At 44.6% G+C, this 24638-nt stretch overlaps 1 protein-coding gene and 1 non-coding gene across 2 annotated transcripts in view; both read left to right on the plus strand.

Annotated features, from left to right (window-relative positions):
• The window catches only part of LOC126143752 (Down syndrome cell adhesion molecule-like protein Dscam2), a 726918-nt gene that overhangs the window by 195843 nt on the left and 506437 nt on the right, over positions 1-24638 (plus strand). The gene's annotated exons all lie outside the window — the stretch shown is intronic.
• On the plus strand, positions 22954-23028 carry Trnas-cga (transfer RNA serine (anticodon CGA)). Its single transcript has one exon. It is a non-coding gene; the product is annotated as a tRNA-Ser (tRNA).

Below are 24638 nucleotides of genomic sequence, written 5' to 3' on the forward strand. Positions count from 1 at the left end.
ACGCAAGACCTGCAGCCTGCAGATCACCATCAGCAGGTGCAATGCTGTGAATGGTTGCAACAACAACAACAGGATGCAAACGATGACTTCGTGAACACCGTAGTATGGTCGGATGAAGCAGCATTCACTCGTGAAGGTGTCTTCAATATGCAAAATGCCCACCATTGATGTGAGGTTGTAGGGCTTCTCATTGGGGTAGTGGCCGATATTAAACGTGAATAAAATATCTTAATCTGAAAGTGACGGCTAACAACCACTGATTACTGAATCAAAAGCGATATTGTAAATAACTTGTATTTATTGTAAATTATCTCACGATAGAAATTAGATCATATTGAACAAATCATGAATGAAAACAAATTAAACAAGTTGTACACTGTTCTTAGATATACTACACTGGTAAGATTGGCTCTCAGCTCTTCATGTTAAGTTGATGTGAAGTTAGATTTAATTATGCCCCTGGATAAGCAAACGGTAAATGCGATCTGACTGCGTTCCTGTAATCTATTTTGTGTCTGAAATAATACGCACTTCGGACACCACCACCAAGAAACAAACCAAACAACATGCAAAAAGACAAATGACCAATAACAAATCGTAAGCAAACCTGCACGGATACTCAGTGGATGGCAAGAACACGATCCAACAACTATTTCTGAACTTTACTGCCGGTGCCGCAAGTTTTACAATACCGTCTACCAGCTTGCTGGCTCCGTCAATACTGCTGGGGCGACGACTGCAGCTGCGAAGTCGCTGAATTAAGGTTGTTGTTGTTGTGGTCTTCAGTCCTGAGACTGGTTTGATGCAGCTCTCCATGCTACTCTATCCTGTGCAAGCTTCTTCATCTCCCAGTATCTACTGCAACCTACATCCTTCTGAATCTGCTTAGTGTATTCATCTCTTGGACTCCCTCTACGATTTTTACCCTCCACACTGCCCTCCAATGCTAAATTTGTGATCCCTTGATGCCTCAAAACATGTCCTACCAACCGATCCCTTCTTCTAGTCAAGTTGTGCCACAAACTTCTCTTCTCCCCAATCCTATTCAATACCTCCTCATTAGTTACGTGATCTACCCACCTTATCTTCAGCATTCTTCTGTAGCACCACATTTCGAAAGCTTCTATTCTCTTCTTGTCCAAACTAGTTATCGTCCATGTTTCACTTCCATACATGGCTACACTCCATACAAATACTTTCAGAAACGACTTTCTGACACTTAAATCTATACTCGATGTTACAAATTCCTCTTCTTGAGAAACGCTTTCCTTGCCACTGCCAGTCTACATTTTATATCCTCTCTACTTCGACCATCATCGGTTATTTTACTCCCTAAATAGCAAAATTCCTTTACTATTTTAAGTGTCTCATTTCCTAATCTAATTCCCTCAGCATCACCCGACTTAATTTGACTACATTCCATTATCCTCGTTTTGCTTTTGTTGATGTTCATCGTATATCCTCCTTTCAAGACACTGTCCATTCCGTTCAACTGCTCTTCCAAGTCCTTTGCTGTCTCTGACAGAATTACAATGTCATCGGCGAACCTCAAAGTTTTTACTTCTTCTCCATGAATTTTAATACCTACTCCGAATTTTTCTTTTGTTTCCTTTACTGCTTGCTCAATATACAGATTGAATAACATCGGGGAGAGGCTACAACCCTGTCTTACTCCTTTCCCAACCACTGCTTCCCTTTCATGCCCCTCGACTCTTATAACTGCCATCTGGTTTCTGTACAAACTGTAAATAGCCTTTCGCTCCCTGTATTTTACCCCTGCCACCTTCAGAATTTGAAAGAGAGTATTCCAGTTAACATTGTCAAAAGCTTTCTCTAAGTCTACAAATGCTAGAAACGTAGGTTTGCCTTTTCTTAATCTTTCTTCTAACATAAGTCGTAAGGTCAGTATTGCCTCACGTGTTCCAACATTTCTACGGAATCCAAACTGATCTTCCCCGAGGTCGGCTTCTACCAGTTTTTCCATTCGTCTGTAAAGAATTCGCGTTAGTATTTTGCAGCTGTGACTTATTAAACTGATAGTTCGGTAATTTTCACATCTGTCAACACCTGCTTTCTTTGGGATTGGAATTATTATATTCTTCTTGAAATCTGAGGGTATTTCGCCTGTCTCATACATCGTGCTCACCAGATGGTAGAGTTTTTTCATGACTGGCTCTCCCGAGGCCATCAGTAGTTCAAATGGAATGTTGTCTACTCCCGGGGCCTTGTTTCGACTCAGGTCTTTCAGTGCTCTATCAAACTCTTCACGCAGTATCGTATCTCCCATTTCGTCTTCATCTACATCCTCTTCCATTTCCATAATATTGTCCTCAAGTACATCGCCCTTGTATAAACCCTCTATATACTCCTTCCACCTTTCTGCCTTCCCTTCTTTGCTTAGAACTGGGTTGCCATCTGAGCTCTTGATATTCATACAAGTGGTTCTCTTCTCTCCAAAGGTCTCTTTAATTTTCCTGTAGGCAGTATCTATCTTACCCCTAGTGAGACAAGCCTCTACATCCTTACATTTGTCCTCTAGCCATGCCTGCTTAGCCATTTTGCACTTCCTGTCGATCTCATTTTTGAGACGTTTGTATTCCTTTTTGCCTGCTTCATTTACTGCATTTTTATATTTTCTCCTTTCATCAATTAAATTCAATATTTCTTCTGTTACCCAAGGATTTCTATTAGCCCTCGTCTTTTTACCTACTTGATCCTCTGCTGCCTTCACTACTTCATCCCTCAGAGCTACCCATTCTTCTTCTACTGTATTTCTTTCCCCCATTCCTGTCAATTGTTCCCTTATGCTCTCCCTGAAACTCTCTACAACCTCTGGTTCTTTCAGTTTATCCAGGTCCCATATCCTTAAATTCCCACCTTTTTGCAGTTTCTTCAGTTTCAATCTGCAGTTCATAACCAATAGATTGTGGTCAGAATCCACATCTGCCCCAGGAAATGTCTTACAATTTAAAACCTGGTTCCTAAATCTCTGTCTTACCATTATATAATCTATCTGATACCTTTTAGTATCTCCAGGATTCTTCCAGGTATACAACCTTCTTTTATGATTCTTGAACCAAGTGTTGGCTATGATTAATTTATGCTCTGTGCAAAATTGTACAAGGCGGCTTCCTCTTTCATTCCTTCCCCCCAATCCATATTCACCTACTATGTTTCCTTCTCTCCCTTTTCCTACTGACGAATTCCAGTCACCCATGACTATTAAATTTTCGTCTCCCTTCACTACCTGAATAATTTCTTTTATCTCGTCATACATTTCATCTATTTCTTCATCATCTGCAGAGGTAGTTGGCATATAAACTTGTACTACTGTAGTAGGCATGGGCTTTGTGTCTATCTTGGCCACAATAATGCGTTCACTATGCTGTTTGTAGTAGCTAACCCGCACTCCTATTTTTTTATTCATTATTAAACCTACTCCTGCATTACCCCTATTTGATTTTGTATTTATAACCCTGTAATCACCTGACCAGAAGTCTTGTTCCTCCTGCCACCGAACTTCGCTAATTCCCACTATATCTAACTTTAACCTATCCATTTCCCTTTTTAAATTTTCTAACCTACCTGCCCGATTAAGGGATCTGACATTCCACGCTCCGATCCGTAGAACGCCAGTTTTCTTTCTCCTGATAACGACGTCCTCCTGAGTAGTCCCCGCCCGGAGATCCGAATGGGGGACTATTTTACCTCCGGAATATTTTACCCAAGAGGACGCCATCATCATTTAATCATACAGTAGAGCTGCATGTCCTCGGGAAAAAATTACGGCCGTAGTTTCCCCTTGCTTTCAGCCGTTCGCAGTACCAGCACAGCAAGGCCGTTTTGGTTAATGTTACAAGGCCAGATCAGTCAATCATCCAGACTGTTGCCCCTGCAACTACTGAAAAGGCTGCTGCCCCTCTTCAGGAACCACATGTTTGTCTGGCCTCTCAACAGATACCCCTCCGTTGTGGTTGCACCTACGGTACGGCCATCTGTATCGCTGAGGCACGCAAGCCTCCCCACCAGCGGCAAGGTCCATGGTTCATGGGGGGGGGGGGGGAATTAAGGTAAGTCTCTCAAATATCTTGAGCAGAATAAACTACTCAGAAACTACCACAAGCCCCATATTTCCTCTAAATGGTATACAGCGCTTTCAAGACTGGCTCAACAACCTTTAAGGTGCAGCCCAGTGTGTCTTGTACTAACGTGCAATACCAGTACAATAGCTCTGTGCACTGGTTGACTACGTTCAATGGTGACTGCCATCCTACAAGGCGGAATCAACTGCAATTATACTAGTAGTCAATGTAATGCCTATCGTGGACGCTGATGTCCTCCTGTGGCTGCACACTCTAGATCACACACAGCACAGTCTTCAGAATCTAAGTCCCTATCTCAGAGCTACCGAACTTCGCGACTGTCCGCTTTCACGGCACAAGACGCTCTCCTACCTGTCGCTCTCTGCACGATGCTCTCTTGCGACAATCTTGCCGCCAAACTCTAATCAGCCAATCCCGACGCTGCAAAGGCCTCCCACATCTCCCTCGCGGAGTGATACAATTCCTCCACCTATCCAAAAATTTCTCTGTTCAAACAGCGGGCGTTGATCCTCAGCGTTTCCCGCAATTTCTTATGAACTGACCAACCAGAGCTCAGCCCACTTGCCGCTAAAACCGCGCGCGACCGGGCGGTGACAGCGCGTACGTTGGACGCTCTCTGTCTGCTCGACATTTCCCTTCTCTCTCTCACCTGGCACCCGGCGGCGTTCCTTTTGATGCTTGCAGGTCAGTGGCCGCATCCCCTGGGACCCCCGGCCCCTGCACAATGCTCTTCCGGCGCTCACCGGCCTTCGCCTCCCCGCCTACACTGGCAAATCCACTTTGCTTACACCTACAGCATGCAACTAAATATTATCATTACAAAAGCCCATATTATTTCAGACATGTGTCTAATCATCACGTATCTCTCTTTCTAATCCACCTAATAAGATCGGTTGGTTGGTTGGTTGTTTCGGGGAAGGAGACCAGACAGCGAGGTCATCGGTCTCATCGGATTAGGGAAGGACGGGGAAGGAAGTCGGCCGTGCCCTTTGAAAAGAACCATCCCGGCATTTGCCTGGAGCGATTTAGGGAAATCACGGAAAACCTAAATCAGGATGGCCAGATGCGGGATTGAACCGCCACATAATAAGACTAATTAACAATTATATGGGTTTATTTACTCCAAATATGCAGAATAATCTGCGAAATGAAAGCCACCTTTCAAGGTTTACCCGCACGTCACCCGCGACCGTGGATATCAAGTTCGCTTTGGTATCAACGTCTGGACCGGAATGTTGGGTGACATGTGTTTGGGCCCCTACATGTTGCCTCACCTACTGACTGCACGAAGGTATCGTACATTCCTCTCAAACTATCTGCCTGATGCGCTGGAAGATTTTCCACTACGTGTTCCAACATGATGCTGCACCTCCAAACTCTGGAATTAATGTGTGACAGTATTTTGCAAGCAATTAAAGTTCTTTACATGGATAGTCAGGCAGCAGTTAGAGTTGACGGTAAATTGAGTTCATGGTTCAGAGTAGTTTCAGGGGTAAGACAAGGCTGCAACCTGTCTCCACTGTTGTTCATATTATTTATGGATCATATGTTGAAAACAATAGACTGACTGGGTGAGATTAAGATATGTGAACACAAAATAAGCAGTCTTGCATATGCCGATGACTTAGTTGTGATGGCAGATTCGATTGAAAGTTTGCAAAGTAATATTTCAGAGCTAGATCAGAAATGTGAGGACTATGGTATGAAGATTAGCATCTCCAAAACGAAAGTAATGTCACTGGGAAAGAAATATAAACGGATTGAGTGCCAAATAGGAGGAACAAAGTTAGAACAGGTGGACGGTGTCAAGTACTTAGGGTGCATATTCTCACAGGATGGCAACATAGTGAAAGAACTGGAAGCGAGGTGTAGCAAAGCTAATGCAGTGAGCGCTCAGCTACGATCTACTCTCTTCTGCAAGAAGGAAGTCAGTACCGAGACTAAGTTATCTGTGCACCGTTCAATCTTTCGACCAACTTCGTTGTATGGGAGCGAAAGCTGGGTGGATTCAGGTTACCTTATCAACAAGGTTGAGGTTACGGATATGAAAGTAGCTAGGATGGTTGCAGGTACTAGTAGATGGGAACAATGGCAGGAGGGTGTCCACAATGAGGAAATCAAAGAGAAGCTGGGAATGAACTCTATAGATGTAGCAGTCAGGGCGAACAGGCTTGGATGGTGGGGTCATGTTACACGCATGAGAGAAGTAAGGTTACCCAAGAGACTCATGGATTCAGCAGTAGAGGGTAGGAGGAGTCGGGGCAGACCGAGGAGAAGGTACCTGGATTCGGTTAAGAATGATTTTGAAGTAATAGGTTTAACATCAGAAGAGGCACCAATGTTAGCACTGAATAGGGGATCATGGAGGAATTGTATAAGGGGGGCTATGCTCCAGACTGAACGCTGAAAGGCATAATCAGTCTTAAATGATGATGATGATGATGATGATGATGATGATGAGTATTTGGACAGAATATTTCCAGGGAAATGGCTCGGACGTTGAGATCCAGATGTATGGCCGACGCGTTCATCTGACCTGGATTGCTTTCTGTCGGGACACCTGAAGCAGCACGTGTACTCTACTCTGCTGACAAATGTGGAAGAATAGGTAGCGCGTATTCATGCTCCTCTTGTTACTGTGGACGCAGCTTTGCTGCGAAGGGTTCAGAGCAGTATGATCCGGCGGGCTGCGCAACGTTTGGACTACAGAGGTCGCCCGAGCATCTGTTGTTCTGAGGGCTACGTGTTCTGTTGTGAAGATCATGTGGTCGTTAATATGGACATTATTATTATCACTGCTTGCTAATGTGCGACATCTGAGCGCTCATATTACATGTAGTATAAATGACAAGTAGATGATGTGTTATTGTACTGTGCTATCATTTTTAGCATACCGAAATTGATAATGTTTTTTTTAGTTATTCTCTTCTATTGCAGTTCATTTGTTTCAACTGTCTACGTCTTATTTGTCTAACCACGTATCTGCTACGTTCAGCGTTACATAATGTTGTAAATTTAGGATACATGTGACCTAAGAAACGGTGTATATTACAGTATGGAATGTCAGAATGAAATTAGAAAAAAAAAAAAAATGCGCCCCAAGCCAGGATCGCACCACCTCCTGCGTGCTAAACCAAAACTCTATCCACTGCGCCAGCTGCAGAGGACGACAAATACGTGATGACAGAGGTAGTTACCGTACAGTTGGTTACTGTGTTTCCAGATTGCCACTTTCTAATGTCCTTTTTCTGCTGGATGTACTCGCCGGATGAAATTTTGTCTGAGACTTTTTTTTGTTTTTTTTGTTTTTTTTTATTTATCTCTGGTATGTGAGGAGTCGCGCTGCGAAGCCCGAGTGCGCGAATTTCGCTTCACCCTGTACACGTTAATATCGGCTCGTAAGTGTTGGGAAGCCTGTATGAAGGCATCTGTCTGGACTGTAGCCTTGTAGAGAAGTGAGACGTGAACGATAAGCAGTTCAGAGAAGAAAACAATACAAATTTTTGAAATGTGTTGTTACAGAATAGTACTAAAGACTAGAACTGGAGAGAAATTTTTGGCACTACTCGGATAAAAGAAGTGGTCATCCGATGGCACAAATCGTGAAGCATCAAGGAACAGCACGTTTGGAGGGAACTGTGGAGGTTAAACACTGCAGAGAGAGACCAAAGATTCGCTACATTAAGCACGTTACAGGAGATAGAGTTTGCAATAGTTATGCAGTCATGAAGAGGCTTACACAAACTAGCGTGGATATTTTCATCAAACTATTGTAAGGAATGAAGATCACAACAACAATTCTCGTTAGCCGGCCGCTGTGGCCGAGCGGTTCTAGGCGCTTCAGTCCGGAACCGCGCTACCGCTACGGTCCCAAATTCGAATCCTGCCTCGAGCATGGACGTGTGTGATGTCCTTAGGTTAGTTAGGTTTAAGTAGTTCTAAGTCTAGGGGACTGATGACCTGAGATGTTGAGTCCCATAGTGCTTAGAGCCATTTGAATTTGAATTCTCACTATCTGAGTAAACAGTGATAGAAAAAGCTTAATACAAGTGGCATGACGTGACCTCCTTCAAGGCCCTAATCTGATTAGGTTATGCTCTTTTATTTACACAGAGTTTTCTATCTAATGGTTAGGTTACTTTGAAAAGAACTTACCAATTTTCTTCCCTATCCTCCATCAGTAGGGGCGATACTGAGTCTGCCATGATCTTGAAGTTGACAGGACGTTCCTTGCTTTGAAGCTTTTTCATGTTTGTCCAAATCACCACTGTAAAAGGCTCCATATGCCAGAGACAATTTGAAGGCAATATCAGTTGCAATCCAATCTATAGCTCGCTTCGTACTCCGACTTCCCCCCCCCCCCCCTCACCCAACACACACTCACATACATCCATTATCGATTTACCAACCAATTTCAAACATTATGTTGAACACCATTGTGTTATAAATGCAAAGTCTCGCGCAGTAACATTGCCCAAATTGTTTATGGTCACCAGTGAAGTCACAGCCGGCAACTCGACGACGAAAAAAAAAAATTACACCATCAAGAAGGAACTGTGCGACATACACTAAAGTTGGTTTTTACATCTGACTGATGATGTTTACCCAAATTTCGCAGCAGTCGAATGAGACTGGTCCAAGTAGCGCCACTATGAGGGTACAATCAGGTTTCCCTTAAATGTACGCTGTAACTGTAACAGACATGAACGTTAGTTACCTTTGAGGCTGGACGTGGTGAGTTGATTTTAGTCAAGACTGCTTTTAAGCAGGCAAAGACGACACTGTCAGCACCTCACTGAGTTTGAACGAGGTCTTGTAATAGGACTACGAGAAGCTGGATGCTCCTCCTGCCATATTGCAGAAAGACTTGGCAGAAAAGTATCCAATGTAAGTGAATGATGGCTCTGGCACATCGTAGCGCACCTGCAGCACCACAGTGACACGACGAACTGTTACAAATCGGTTACTTCAAGGACAGCTCCGAACCAGACGGCCCGTAACGCGCATTCCACTGACCCCAAACCACCGCCATTTGCGACTTCAGCTGTGTCAAGCGAAAGTCCATTCGATGTGTAACCTCCCCCTCACTTATCGACCTTAATGACAGTGAAAAATTAAACCGCGTGTACCTAATGGAAATTTGGGAAAAGCAATCGTCACCGAAGTTAATTTGTCGGTAAAGAGGTAGGAAAGGGTTACATCTAAATGAAAGGAAAAATGCTAATGAAACTGGTGGAAATTAATTTTGAAAAGGGGTAAAGTTAATAAATAAAGTAAATGTGCGGCCGTTACATTAACAATCAACTAGTGGTAATTAGATATTTGAGATTTGGGGGAAATTACGGTCGCCAGTCCTAAGGACAATCACTATAGTAACTGAAAAAGAAAGGTTATTACACATACAATTAGCACTAGGAGTGTGGCAACTGAAGGTTGAGAAGTGTAGTGTGAAAACTGAAAGTTTGTCAGAAGTAATAAATTTCGCTACACTCTGACTTAATTTAGCAAAAGAATTAATAAAACCGGAAAATCGAAGTTAATTTAGTGACTGAAGTTAATAGTGAGCTTTCTTTCTGAAGCACATCGAAATTCAGTAAAATACGGTTAGTCTTGGACTACCTCGACAATCATTTCGAAAGCTACTTGAATCTACGCAATTTAGAAATAAGAGATTTAACTTTGAACTTGAATTAAATGATTCTGAACAATTAACAATAGTAAAATTTAGTACGTACCAAGCTGAGCCGCAGTCACAGGTAAGCTAAAATATGGTAACAAAACTCGCACTCTTAATTTATGCCTGTGTAATCTAAGTATTGTAGCCAGCTATAAATACTTTAACTGAACTTTGAAATTAAAGTAGTGAAATGGTATGATTGTACTTTAACGCTGGCGTCTGAATTTGAACGACACTCAGGTTCATTCCGGAAAAGGAAGGGACCCTGCTTGGTAATGCAATTGGGACAATGAGCAACAAAGGTTCATGCTAAGTAGCTGTAATTTTGTGATGCAACAATTTTAAAAGTTTGAAAAGCTGAGGTCTGCCATACAGTTCTAAAACTTTACGTGCTTCCAGTCTTCCTTGTCGGTTGATTGAAGGTTTGAAGCCGTCGATTTTGAAGCCGTCGATCGAGGAGGTGGCGACAGTCACTCATTGTCGGCCGTCGCTGTTGCAGAAGCTGGATGTTGGCGCGCCTTGTTCTCGACACGGTCACCAGACGAAACGGGCTCTTGATATGCGCCAGCTAATGCTTCCCGTCCGCGACACCATGTCAGAAACTATCATCGCAAGTCGAGCGCAATTACATGCTGCCAAACCCCGAAAGCGCGGCAACTCGCGGGAGCTTCACACAACACACCTGCTCCACTCGCTACTCCAGCCAGACACCCTCTGCCCGCGCTCCACGCGACAGAGTTAACACTACCAAAGACCCTACACACTTTGATTCTTCACACGACCTATCGAAGTAATCGTTCGATAGCAGTTTTCCCTAGGCAAGACCCAGCGTAAAAATACAAATAATATTTACGAAACAAACCAATTATACATCGACATCAATGCTGAAATTTATATATACAAATAGTAAAACAATTACAATATGTAAAGACACAGAAATGTCATATATTCAGGTAACAAAAATAAGGAAAACAAATTTATAGTAGAATAGATGGAAATAGAAGGATATGCATTTCCGGCGTTACAGATGGCAGGACGGAAGTTGTGTTTCCTGAAGAAAACTGGTTCTGCCTCGGTGCCAGTGTTGACCAGAAGTAGGCCAGTTGAGGACCTGCACCCAACCTTTCTGTGTCCTAGACCCACTGGACCTGCACCTGGAGTTACGGTCTGGAGTGCAATTCGTATGACTGCAGGAGCACTCTCCTGGTTATCCCACGCACTCTGGTTACAACATTTGTACCGTGATCAGACCTGCTATGTTGCAATTCTTGAACAGCATTCCAGGAAGTGTCTTCCAACAGAATAACGCTCGCCCACATGACGCTTTTGTAACCCAACATGCTCTACAGAGTGTCCTCGTGTTGTCTTGGCTTGCTCGAACACAGATCTGTCTCCAATTGGGCACATACGGGACGTCATCGGACGGCAGTTCCAGTGTCATCCATAAACAGCTTTAACTGCACTAAATTGACCGAGAAAATGCAACAGACATGGAAATCCATCCCAGAAACTGGCATCCGGCACCTGTTCAACACAAAGCGTGCACGTTTGCATGCTTCCATTCAACATTCTGGCGGTTACACCGGTTATTAACGTACTAGCATTTCACATTTGCAATGCCTTATCTCCGGCTTACATTAACATGTGATCTTGCAATGTTAATCACTTAAATATGTTGCGTAGACAAATGTATTCCCGTAATTTCATAACTCTACATTAATTATTTTTCGACGTTTCGATTGTTTCCGTCTTTATATAAGGAGTTTCATCATTCCACTTGACAATGGCCATGAAGTACTCGGTCGAATGTTCGCGGTATTTTAACCGCTTGACATGGCTGGAATACCGAGAACATAGTTTTATTGAGTTCAGTGGACTAGCATTCGGGAGGACGACAGTTGAAACCCATGTCCGAACATCATGATTTAGGTTTTCCGTGATTTTCCTACATCGCTCCGGGCAAATACCGGATGATCCCTTTGGAAGGACACAACTGATTTCCTTCCCCACCCTTGAAACAATCTGAGCTTGTGTTCTTTCTGTGGTGACCTTTCTGTGATGACCTTTTTGATTCAGTGAAGGTAGGAAGTTCTGCTGTGGAAAATCAACTTCTATGCAGTAGCAGTTGATCAGTTGATCTCCGTGTGCTAATACTTGGAAAATAATTCAGTGACGCCAAGTGTGACGAACACATAGTTCCAGTCCATATTTCGCATAAGCATCTTAAAATCTTCAGTTCGTTGCTCATTTATTAGTCGTGTAGTTTGACTGTAAGCACTTACACAATAGTTTTGAAATTTCGATGTGTCTATCTTCCCCGTCAACCATGGAACTTGCCGTTGGTGGGGAGGCTAGCGTGCCTCAGCGATACAGATGGCCGTACCGTAGGTGCAACCACAACGGAGGGTTATCTGTTGAGAGGCCAGACAAACGTTTGGTTCCTGAAGAGGGGCAGCAGCCTTTTCAGTAGTTGCAGGGGCAACAGTCGGATGATTGACTGACCTGGCCTTGCAACATTAACCAAAACGACCTTGCTGTTCTGGTACTGCGAACGGCTGAAGGCAAGGGGAAACTACGGCCGTAATTTTTCCCGAGGGTATGCAGCTTTACTGTATGGATAAATGATGATGGCGTACTCTTGGGTAAAATATTCCGGAGGTAAAATAGTCCCCCATTCGTATCTCCGGGCGGGGACTACTCAGGAGGACGTCGTTATCAGGAGAAAGAAAACTGGCGTTCTACGGATCGGAGCGTGGAATGTCAGATCCCTTAATCGGGCAGGTAGGTTAGAAAATTTAAAAAGGGAAATGGATAGGTTAAAGTTAGATATAGTGGGAATTAGTGAAGTTCGGTGGCAGGAGGAACAAGACTTCTGGTCAGGTGATTACAGGGTTATAAATACAAAATCAAATAGGGGTAATGCAGGAGTAGATTTAATAATGAATAAGAAAAATAGGAGTGCGGGTAAGCTACTACAAACAGCATAGTGAACGCATTATTGTGGCCAAGATAGACACGAAACCCGCGCCTACTACAGTAGTACACGTTTATATGCCAACTAGTTCTGCAGATGATGAAAAAATTGCAGAAATGCATGATGAGATAAAAGAAATTAATCAGGTAGTGAAGGGAGACGAAGATTTAATAGTCATGGGTGACTGGAATTCTAGAGTGGGAAAAGGGAGAGAAGGAAACATAGTAGGTGAATATGGATTGGGGCTAAGAAATGAAAGAGGAAGCCACCTGGTAGAGTTTTGCACAGAGCATAACTTAATCATAGCTAACACTTGGTTCAAGAATCATGAAAGAAAGTTGTATACATGGAAGAATCCTGGAGATACTAGAAGGTATCAGATAGATTATATAATGGTAAGACAGAGATTTAGGGGCTAGGTTTTAAATTGTAAGACATTTCCAGGGGCAGATGTGGACTCTGACCACAATCTGTTGGTTATGAACTGTAGATTAAAACTGAAGAAACTGCAAAAAGGTGGGAATTTATGGAGATGGGACCTGGATAAACTGACTAAACCAGAGGTTGTACAGAGTTTCAGGGAGAGCATAAAGGAACAATTGACAGGAATGGGGGAAAGAAGTACAGTAGAAGAAGAATGGGTAGCTCTGAGGGATGAAGTAGTGAAGGCAACAGAGGATCAAGTAGGTAAAAAGACGAGGGCTAGTAGAAATCCTTGGGTAACAGAAGAAATATTGAACTTTATTGATGAAAGGAGAAAATATCAAAATACAGTAAATGAAGCAGGCAAAAAGGAATACAGACGTCTCAAAAATGAGATCGACAGGAAGTGCAAAATGGCTAAGCACGGATGGCTAGAGGACAAATGAAAGGATGTAGAGGCTTATCTCGCTAGGGGTAAGATAGATACTGCCTACAGGAAAATTAAAGAGACCTTTGGAGAAAAGAGAGCCACTTGTATGAATATCAAGAGCTCAGGTGGAAACCCAGTTCTAAGCAGAGAAGGGAAAGCAGAAAGATGGAAGGAGTATATAGAGGATCTATACAAGGGCGATGTACTTGAGGACAATGTTATGGAGATGGAAGAGGATGTAGATGAAGATGGAATGGGAGATGTGATACTGCGTGAAGAGTTTGACAGAGCACTGAAAGACCTAAGTCGAAACAAGGCCCCGGGAGTAGACAACATTCTATTAGAACTATTGACGGCCTTGGCAGAGCCAGTCCTGACGAAACTCTACCATCTGGTGAGCAAGATGTATGAGACAGGCGAAATACTCTCAGACTTCAAGAAGAATATAATAATTTCAATCCCAAAGAAAGCAGGTGTTGACAGATGTGAAAATTAACGAACTGTCAGTTTAATAAATCACGGCTGCAAAATACTAACACGAATTCTTTAAGGACGAATGGAGAAACTGGTAGAAGCCGACCTCGGGGAAGATCAGTTTGGATTCCGTAGAAATGTTGGAACACGTGAGGCAGTACTGACCATACGACTTATCTTAGGAGAAAGATTAAGAAAAGGCAAACCTATGTTTCTAGCATTTGTAGACTTAGAGAAAGCTTTTGACAATGTTGACTGGAACACTCTCTTTCAAATTCTAAAGGTGGCAGGGGTAAAATACAGTGAGCGAAAGGCTATTTACAATTTGTACGGAAACCAGATGGCAGTTATATGAGTCGAGGGACATGAAAGGGAAGCAGTGGTTGGGAAGAGAGTGAGACAGGGTTGTAGCCTCTCCCCGATGTTATTCAATCTGTATATTGAGCAAGCAGTAAAGGAAACAAAAGAAAAATTCAGAGTAGGTATTAAAATCCATGGAGAAGAAATAAAAACTTTGAGGTTCGCCGATGACATTGTAATTCTGTCAGAGACAGAAAAGGACTTAGAAGAGCAGTTGAACGGAATGGATGGTGTCTTGAAAGGAGGATATAAGATGTACGTCAACAAAAGCAAAACGAGGATAATGGAATGTAGTCGAATTAAGTCGGGCGATGCTGAGGGAATTAGATTAGGAAATGAGACACTTAAAGTCGTAAAGGAGTTTTGTTATTTGGGGAGCAAAATAAATGATGATGGTCGAAGTAGGGAGGATATAAGATGTAGACGTGCAATGGCAAGGAAAGCGTTTCTGAAGAAGAGAAATTTGTTAACATCGAGTATAGATTTAAGCGTCAGGAAGTCGTTTCTGAAAGTATTTGTATGGAATGTAGCCATGTATGGAAGTGAAACATGGACGATAAATAGTTTGGACAAGAAGAGAATAGAAGCTTTCGAAATGTGGTGCTACAGAAGAATGCTGAGGATTAGATCGGTAGATCACATAACTAATGATGAAGTATTGAATAGAATTGGGGAGAAGAGGAGTATGTGGCACAACTTGACTAGAAGAAGGGATCGATTGGTAGGACATGTTCTGAGGCATCAAGGGATCACCCATTTAGTATTGGAGGGCAGCGTGGAGGGTAAAAATCGTAGGGGGAGACCAAGAGATGAATACACTAAGCAGATTCAGAAGGATGTAGGTTGCAGTAGTTACTCGGAGGTGAAGAAGCTTGCACAGGATAGGGTAGCATGGATAGCTGCATCAAACCAGTCTCAGGACTGAAGACCACAATAACAACAACAAACAACAACAACATCGAAATATTTTATAGCAGTACTGCTCGTATCCATAACTACTGTTAATCGTATGAGTTAGATTATACGAAATGACTAGGGACTTCAGTGCAGCTCTAGAATACGTGTATCTTAGATATTTTAATTGTAATTTAGTTTAAAAATGAGTAGTACCTGAAGGTGTTTCATAAATAACTCAGAATCTCCAGCTGGAGCATAGTATACTTCTCCAGCGCAAGCTTCAAAATGCTTCTCAGTGTAAGAGCTGCGAGTGTCAATATTTTTAGATTAGAATTGTTTCTCAGTATTAATGGCTGCTTCATGACAGCTTCAATCTTCATAGTGTTTCGTGCTACTTGAATACGTGTAAATTCTAGCATGAAGTACTCATTCCAAGCGGACATAGAGATACGAAACGTAACTACACGATCTCGCTTTACAGCTACACAAGCGATTTTGACTGAAACGCCCCCTTTGGAAATTTATAAATTACTGTGCAGGTAAACTTCTTACGTTATTTGAATTTCAAACAGCTGAGCAAAACTGAACGTGCTCAGACATTTCTCTCTTTACTTCTTTTCATCATCAATAAACTGACACACAATATTTTTAGCGCAACGCAATCTGACTTTCAATAATCGCTACAAAAGAATGGCCCTGACTAACAATAACCTATACCTTTCGTGAATCACTTACCTCACAAAAATCTTCGGTACTCGAACTACTGCAATACAGCGAGCGTCAATACTGTCAGCTAAACAAAAGATTTTAACTACGGAAGGGGGGCTATGCAAGTACGCTGTTTAGGTTTTTATGTTGGTAACGCCACGTTATGTGGCGTATGTGTATGAAAATCACTTACTGTGTTGTGTGCAATCTGTGGCTGGTTGGCATTGTTGGAATATTTGCTATTGTAGTGTTGGGCACTTGGATGTGAACAGCGCATAGCGTTGCGCAGTTGGAGGTGAGCCGCCAGCAGTGGTGGATGTGGGGAGAGAGATGACAAAATTTTAAGAGCGGACGATCTGGACGTGTGTCCGCCAGAAAAAGAAAATTTGTATGACTGGATGCCATGAACTTATATATATATATATATATATATATATATATATATATATATATATATATATATATATATGTTATGACTTTTGAACATTATTAAGGTAAATACATTACTTGTTCTCTATCAAAATCTTTCATTTGCTGACTATGCCTATCAGTAGTTAGTGCCTTCCGTAATTAGAATCTTTTATTTAGCTGGCAGTATTGGCGCTTGCTGTATTGCTGTAGTCCGAGTAACGAAGATTTTTGTGAGGTTAGTGATTCATGAAAGGTATATGTTATCGTTAGTCAGGGCCATTCTTTTGTAGGGATTACTGAAAGTCAGATTGCGTTGCGCTAAAAATATTGTGTGTCAGTTTATTGATGATCAGAATAAGTAAACAGAGAAATGTCTGAGCACGTTCAGTTTTGCTCAGCTGTTTGAAAATCAAATAACGTAAGAGGTTTACCAGCACAGTAATTTATAATTTTCCAAAGGGGATGTTTCAGGACTAGTCCGACACATTGCCAGAAAAGGCGAGTTCGACATGTGTCATTCCTCAGAGAGTGTTTGGAAGTTAAGAGCGATCTGCATTTTGTCCACACGGGCGGATCGAGCGACCTGATGATGGACTCCTCGTTTATGGTGCTCTCAAGGGTGCTTACATCAATCGTGAGAAGCTGAGGTCGAATCATTGTGTCCTCCCTTATGTCTGTCCATCCGTGATGCCTTCACGCCCTCCCGAAGGAATGCCGTTGACGGTAGCTGCCCAACCGCTTTCGCTGTTTGCTAATCAAATCTTACTTCATTAGGCGTCGGCACACATTCCCGCTCAGTACGAGTAGAGAATCGATTATATTTCGCGTCAATTAAAAGTCGGTTACTGTAGTTTGATTGCAATAACTTGTGAGCTAGCTCTCCTTGTCTTGCAGCTTTGTTGCTCCAAACAGAGCTGATAACACCACGCGCAGTAAGTCCACAGTTGCAGGCCACACCAAGTGTCAGTTCACTTGGAGTCTTAACAGTGTTCACGCGTCATCCGTTGTCCGGCAGTCTGTTGGAACTCTATTTAAACGCCGCCTGCCGCAGCGGCCAAAACCGTGTGCTTTCCATCTGCTCCATATCATCCGAATTTTACCCAACGCGCAGCTGACAGCCAATGGTGCAGCGCCAAAGGACGAACATCAAATGGCGAGTAGTTTTAATTTTTCATCAAAGCGTAGTCCAATATTCAGTGTAAAGGCTGACATTGGTGATTCTGCCAATTAAACACTCAAGAAACATACTCGATCCGTTGACGACCCAACCCGAGAGCGATGAACCCTGTATGGCATAAAACTGCACGAAGATTGCTATTCAATTCAGTAAATGATAGAAAAAGGGTTATAACTGTGTGATATACACAGTTTCAGAAAGCAGCCAGCTTGGTACTACCCAAGTGCTTGATGAAATGAGATTAAACGGGATGAAGTAAGGGCATATGACACTTTTAAAAGTGATTTTTACGACAGTTGGGGACATTAAACTCGACAGTCCCCTTGGCGTTATTCTCGCGCCGTGTTTCACCCACTCTCTTTCCTTCATGCATAACGACACAAACATAACAACACTGTACAAGCATTTATCTGTACCCAACGCTTATTTGCTGAATATGTGACCGGCTTCGCTGCCATACGGGTCCCGCAGAGCTCACGCGGAAGAAATCAGCTAAGTGATAGCTCGCACGGAAGCTTGCTCCCACGTGCCATCTGTGATTGGAATGGGGCGAAACCTTAAAATGTGGTGCAATAAAATGTATGGTGCAATGAAAAGTGTGCTCTGCCCTGCTCTTCACAGAGACTCGCAGAGACTACGTGTGGAAAGTGTACCTCAGCATACCCTCTGCGAAACCGACGGAATGTTGCCTTCACGCCCTCCCGAAGGAATGCCGTTGACGGTAGCTGCCCAACCGCTTTCGCTGTTTGCTAATCAAATCTTACTTCATTAGGCGTCGGCGCACGCCATCACGACTGCTCGTTTTGAAAGCAGTGTTTCGCCACCCGGGAGAGTTCCATTTCCGCCTCGTAATGGGTGGGTGGAGGCGTCTGCTTCCTCCTCCCCTCCACTCCCCTCCCCCCCCCCCCCTCCTTCACCTGGCGTTAGTCAAGTGACATCCGGCAGACGCCATCCCTAGCTAAATGGTCTTTTGGAATGTCTCACGGCTTCTTCTCAAGTGATCCTGCGCGCTTTGCAGTTCAACTGCTTTCTCGTTAAGCGTTGCTGCGCAAATAGCTAGTGCGTCGTTAGCCTCCATTAACCTCAGTCCTCCAGACAACGCCAGCGCTCTTCTGCTTTTTGCCGCTTACGAGAAATGAGACTTTTGGTCTCCTACGTCCTTCAGCCATCTTTTCGTCGGTGACCCATCTGCGCCTCTTCGCTTCTACGAGCTCATCCACTTAAGTATCCTGTGAATTTCCATTTAGATAAACCTTTACAATTATATATTTTACACACGTATTACTAGTTCACCTTTTACCCAACAAGCTTCCTTCACATTGAAAATAACATAAAACCTGAGAGTGACGGTACGTACATAAACCGAGGTGACAGAAGTCATGGGATAGCAATACGCACGTATACACATGGCGGTAGTACGGCGTGTGAGGTACAAAAGGGCAGTGCATTGGTGAAGCTGTCAGTTGGACTTAGCTACTTCAAGTGACGAGGTTTGAGACGTGATAATGGGTGCTTCACGTGAAAAGATTCTCGACGTGTCTGGCCGCACGATGGGAACTAAGAGTCTCTGAACGTCCAATGTTAGTTGGAGATACACTACTGGCCATTAAAATTGCTACACCACGAAGATCACGGGCTACAGACGCGAAATTTAACCGACAGGAAGAAGATGCTGTGATATGCAAATGATTAGCTTCTCAGAGCATTCACACAAGGTTGGCGCCAGTGGCGACACCTAAAACGTGCTGACATGAGAAAAGTTTCCAACCGATTTGTCATACACAAACAGCAGTTGACCGGCGTTGCCTGGTGAAACGTTGTTGTGATGCCTCGAGTAACGAGGAGAAATGCGTACCATCACGTTTCCGACTTTGATAAAGGTCGGATTGTAGCCAATCGCGGTTGCGGTTTATCGTATCGCGACATTGCTGCTCGCGTCGGTCGAGATCCAATGACTGTTAGCAGAATATGAAATCGATGTGTTCAGGAGGGTAATACGGAACGCCGTGCTGGATCCCAACGGCCTCGTAGCAGTCGAGATGACAGGCATCTTATCCGCATGGCTGTAACGTTTCGATCCCTGAGTCAACAGATGGGGACGTTCGCAAGACAACAACCATCTGCACGAACAGTTCGACGACGTTTGCAGCAGCATGGACTATCAGCTCGGAGATCATGGCTGCGGTTACCATTGACGCTGCATCACAGACAGGAGCGCCTGCGATGGTGTACTCAACGACGAACCTGGCTGCACGAATCGCAAAACGTCATTTTTTCGGATGAATCCACGTTCTGTTTACAGCATCATGATGGTCGCATCCGTGTTTGGCGACATCGCGGTGAACGCACATTGGGAGCGTGTATTCGTCATCGCCATACTGGCGTATCACCCGGCGTGATGGTATGGGGTGCCATTGGTTACACGTCTCGGTCACCTCTTGTTCGCATTGACGGCACTTTGAACAGTGGACGTTACATTTCAGATGTGTTACGACCCGTGGCTCTACCCTTCATTCGATCCCTGCGAAACACTACATTTCAGCAGGATAATGCACGACCGCATGTTGCAGGTCCTGAACGGGCCTTTCTGGATACAGGAAATGTTCGACTGCTGCCCTGGCCAGCACATTCTCCAGATCTCTCACCAGTTGAAAACGTCTGCTCGATGGTGGCCGAGCAACTGGCTCATCACAATGCGCCAGTCACTACTCTTGATGAACTGTGGTGTCGTGTTGAAGCTACGTGAGCAGCTGTACCTGTAAACGCCATCCAAGGTCTGTTTGATTCAATGCCCAGGCGTATCAAGGCCGTTATTATGCCCAGAGGTGGTTGTTCTGGGTACCGATTTCTCAGGATCCATGCACCCAAACTGCATGAAAATCTAATCACATGTCAGTTCTAGTATAATATATTTGTCCAATGAATACCCGTTTATCATCTGCATTTCTTTTTGGTGTAGCAATTTAATGGCCAGTAGTGTAGAAGCATGGGACATTCCATTCGGGATATCGTTAGGAATTTCAATATTCAGCGATCCACAGTATCAAAAGTGTGCCCAGCATACCAAATTTCAGGCATTACCTCCCACAACGGATAACACGGAGGTCGGTGGCCTTAACGACTGTGAGCGGCGGCGTTTGCGTAGATTTGTCAACGCTAACACAGAACAATAATGCCTGGTGAAGTGTTAGCAGAAGAGCCAACACCTTGTAGCTAGAGGAGGCCGAAAGGCACGCGTTAAGCTCACGCAGACTGGCGTGAGGTCTGGAACATTACAATGTTATTAATATAGCAAATAAAGTACGTAGCTGCTGGAATACTTAACTTTAATCCATAATTGGTGTACATCGCTCTTGATATCACATAAGTGCAATCTCAATATAAACTGGTCATGGCGCCTTGCTAGGTCGTAGCAAATGACGTAGCTGAAGGCTATGCCAACTATCGTCTCGGCAAATGAGAGCGTATTGGTCAGTGTAGCATCGCTAGCAAAGTCGGCTGTACAACTGGGGCGAGTGCTAGGACGTGTCTCTAGACCTGCCGTGTGGCGGCGCTCGGTCTGCTATCACCGACAGTGGCGACACGCGGGTCCGACGTATACTAGCGGACCGCGGGCGATTTAAAAGGCTACCACCTAGCAAGTGTGGTGTCTGGCGGTCACGACACGAATGCCTTTCCTAACAGCAGGACGTCGCCTGCAGCGACTTTGCTGGTCTCGTGGCCATATCGGTTACATGCTAGACGACTGGAAAACCGTTGCCTGACCATATGAGTCTCGATTTCAGTTAGTAAAAGCTGATGGTAGGATTCGAGTATAGCGCAGACCCCATTAAGCCATGGACCCAGGTTGTCAACAAGACACTGTGCAAGCTGGTGGTGGCTTCATAATGGTGTGGGCTGTGTTTGCACGGAATGCCCCCCCCCCCCCCCCCCAGGGGCTCAGCATTCATTTGCTGAGTACGGGCTTGGCGACCCCGGGGTCCTCAGCTGGGGACTGGTCAGCGCCGCCAGTCTCCCGTCACCGTAAACCCCGGCAGTCGGTGAAAATAAGCTGCGTCTGGTCGAGGCCACCACGCGGCCATGGCGTACGTCCTACCACTCATGCAAGCGGGATGAGGTTCTCCTCACTCGCCTCCGCATCGGGCACAGTCCCTTAACGCACGGTTTTTTACTCCGGCGGGAGGACCCCCCAATCTGCAGTGCTTGTGGCGTCCAGATTACGGTCCGCCACATTTTACTTGACTGTCTTTTATTCTCTGACCAGAGGGCGGTGGTTTCCTTGCCACCGGATTTGCCCTCTATTTTGCAAGACGACGCAACGACTGTGGTTAAGGTCTTACGGTTTTGTGTCCTGTCCAATTTGTTGCCTCGGATTTTAGGGAGAGGATTTTAATGTGCTGCTGGGTGACTGCCTCACCCAGGCTTTAGGTAAGAGGTCCGCCAGTCACGATTACCTACTTGTTTCACTTCGATTTCTGTTCTCTTTTCCTTGTGTTTCCTTTCCTTTTTTAGTGCGTTTCTTCTCCTCTTGTTTTGTCTCTGTATGTGAGGATTTGGAACTGCGTCATGTCTGTGTCTTTTAGCCGTTCTCCTTGTTCGGTGTCCGTCTTCGTCCCGTCACTGCATGTGTTCCTGTTTCTATGCGTTTGGGCGCTGATGACCACGCTGTTTAGCGCCCGAAAACCTCAAACCACACACACACACACACACACACACGGAATGGGCTGAGTCCTCTGGGTCAACTGAACCGGTCACTGGCTGGCAAATGGATACGTTCGGCTGCTTGGAGACCGTTTGCAGCCATTCATGGATTTTATGTTGCCAAACAACGACGGATTTTTTATGGATGACAATGCACCGTGTCACGGGACCAGAATTGTTCACGATTGATTTGAGGCCGGCCGATGTGGCCGAGCAGTTCTAGGCGTTTCACTCCGGAACCGCGCTGCTGCTACGGTCGCAGGTTCGAATCCTGCCTCGGGCATGGATGTGCGTGATGTCCTTAGGTTAGTTCTAGGGGACTGATGACCTCAGATGTTAAGTCCCATAGTGCTCAGAGCCATTTTTTTGGGAAAGGCATCTGTTCCGAAGAACAATGAATACCCGGATAACTACTTTCATATCAGCGCACACTCCGCTGCAGAGTGAAAATCTCATTCTGGAAACACCCCCCAGGCTGTGGCTAAGCCATGTCTGCGCAGTATCCTTTCTTTCAGGAGTGCTAGTTCTGCAAGGTTCGCAGGAGAGCATCTGTAAAGTTTTGAAGGTAGGAGACGAGATAGTGGCTGAAGTACAGCTGTGAGTACCGGGCGTGAGTCGTGCTTCGGTAGCTCAGTTGGTAGAGCACTTGCCCGCGAAAGGCAAAGGTCCCGAGTTCGAGTCTCGGTCGGGCAGACAGTTTTAATCTCCCAGGAAGTTTCACATTTAACTTTATTTATTTGGCTTGAATATAGTTATCGGCTGAATACGCCACACTATCTTATGCCTGAAGGGCACAACCACTTTCATTTTTTAAAAAAACGCTTAACGCCATTAACTCAAAATTCAGACGCCAAAAAGAATATTTAGAAGGCAGAAGGCCTCACGTTAAGTAAATTCTATAATTTGGCTGAAGACCCCAAAATCTAACACTTGAAAAGCAACAACCTTAATTTAAAGACGGGTAAAGGCCGATGATTTAAGACTCAGGATAAGATTGAATAAAAAACACAAGTCTGAAGGCCTTACCTTCAATTGGGCTGAAGGCCCCAAACAGTCTGGTGCTCGAAAGACAAAGATCCTTAATTTAAAAACGGCTGAAGGCCCCATGACTTAAAACACGACTAAAAACAATTCAACTTTAATTCAAAACCATCGGCTATGGGCCATACGAATACACACAACAGAAAATAAGAAAAGGCAGTGCAGCTAACGGCGCTCAGAGGTTTTGGGGGTCGGCCAGCACTTGAAATACTAACGTTCACTTATGTGAAACAGGTAGTCGGCCCAACCATTCTCGATCCGACGACAACCCAACCTACAGAGAGTCAACGGACCCACCGACAAGGTAACTTGCGCTCCACTCGACCAGCACACAACCGGGAGTTCAATGCAAACGTAAAAGGCATGGACGCCCACAACGAAGCACACATTAAGCTGTCGAACTACACACCGTGCTGGACAGCGATAACACGGTGAGGAGAGGACACTGCCTAAATATACGTCAACGGCCAGGGCAGGTAACCAGAACGTTAACGGCCACAAGGCAGAAATTTCCGCTGGTGCACTTCAATTGCAAATAACCAAATACAGTTAGATTCTACCGGACGGTGGCTAAACCTTCGCCAACTCGAACACGCACGTTGTTGCTCGCGGGAATGTCCCAACAGCCAACAACGAGAACCAAATGGCACCATGTGAACAGTCTTGACTTGCTGGTAAATTAATTCCAAACTCAATTTTCGTGTCTAGTGTCGGTGAGCCACGGACGTCGTACGAATGGAAACACCCCACACACTCCGACACTGCGTAGAGACCGCCAGCGGGCCCGCCTAAACCACGCCCCTTGGAGATTTGCTCGCCGCTCCACGGCAACCGACCGACTGCCACACATCAACACAGAGACAGCACTAAAATAACTGAGCAGTCAACATCACAAGCTACGCGCAGTTTCACGAGCACTTGCACGAAGGATTAGACGATACTAACGGCATCGACTGTACAATAACAAGGACGAATCACGAGTCGGCACACGCAGGCAACCCATAAGCGATCGCCGGCCAACATACTTGTCGTCCGACAAGACGACCGACTGACGACCAACCAAGGTGGTCCACACTAAATTGATATGTATCGGCAACCGTCGGGCGAGTCTGTCTGGACCTCACTGCAGCTGAACTTCTCCGCGTCCCGAGTCAAACACTGCCAGGTCCGAACTGCACACCTAGCGCCTCCCAACTCACTGGCAGATCCGAACTAACTCTGAACACACGACAACTGGGAACTAATAGCAGTCATCAAAGATA

Source organism: Schistocerca cancellata, chromosome 1 (genome assembly GCF_023864275.1).
Source record: "Schistocerca cancellata isolate TAMUIC-IGC-003103 chromosome 1, iqSchCanc2.1, whole genome shotgun sequence".
Lineage (NCBI taxonomy): Eukaryota > Metazoa > Arthropoda > Insecta > Orthoptera > Acrididae > Schistocerca > Schistocerca cancellata.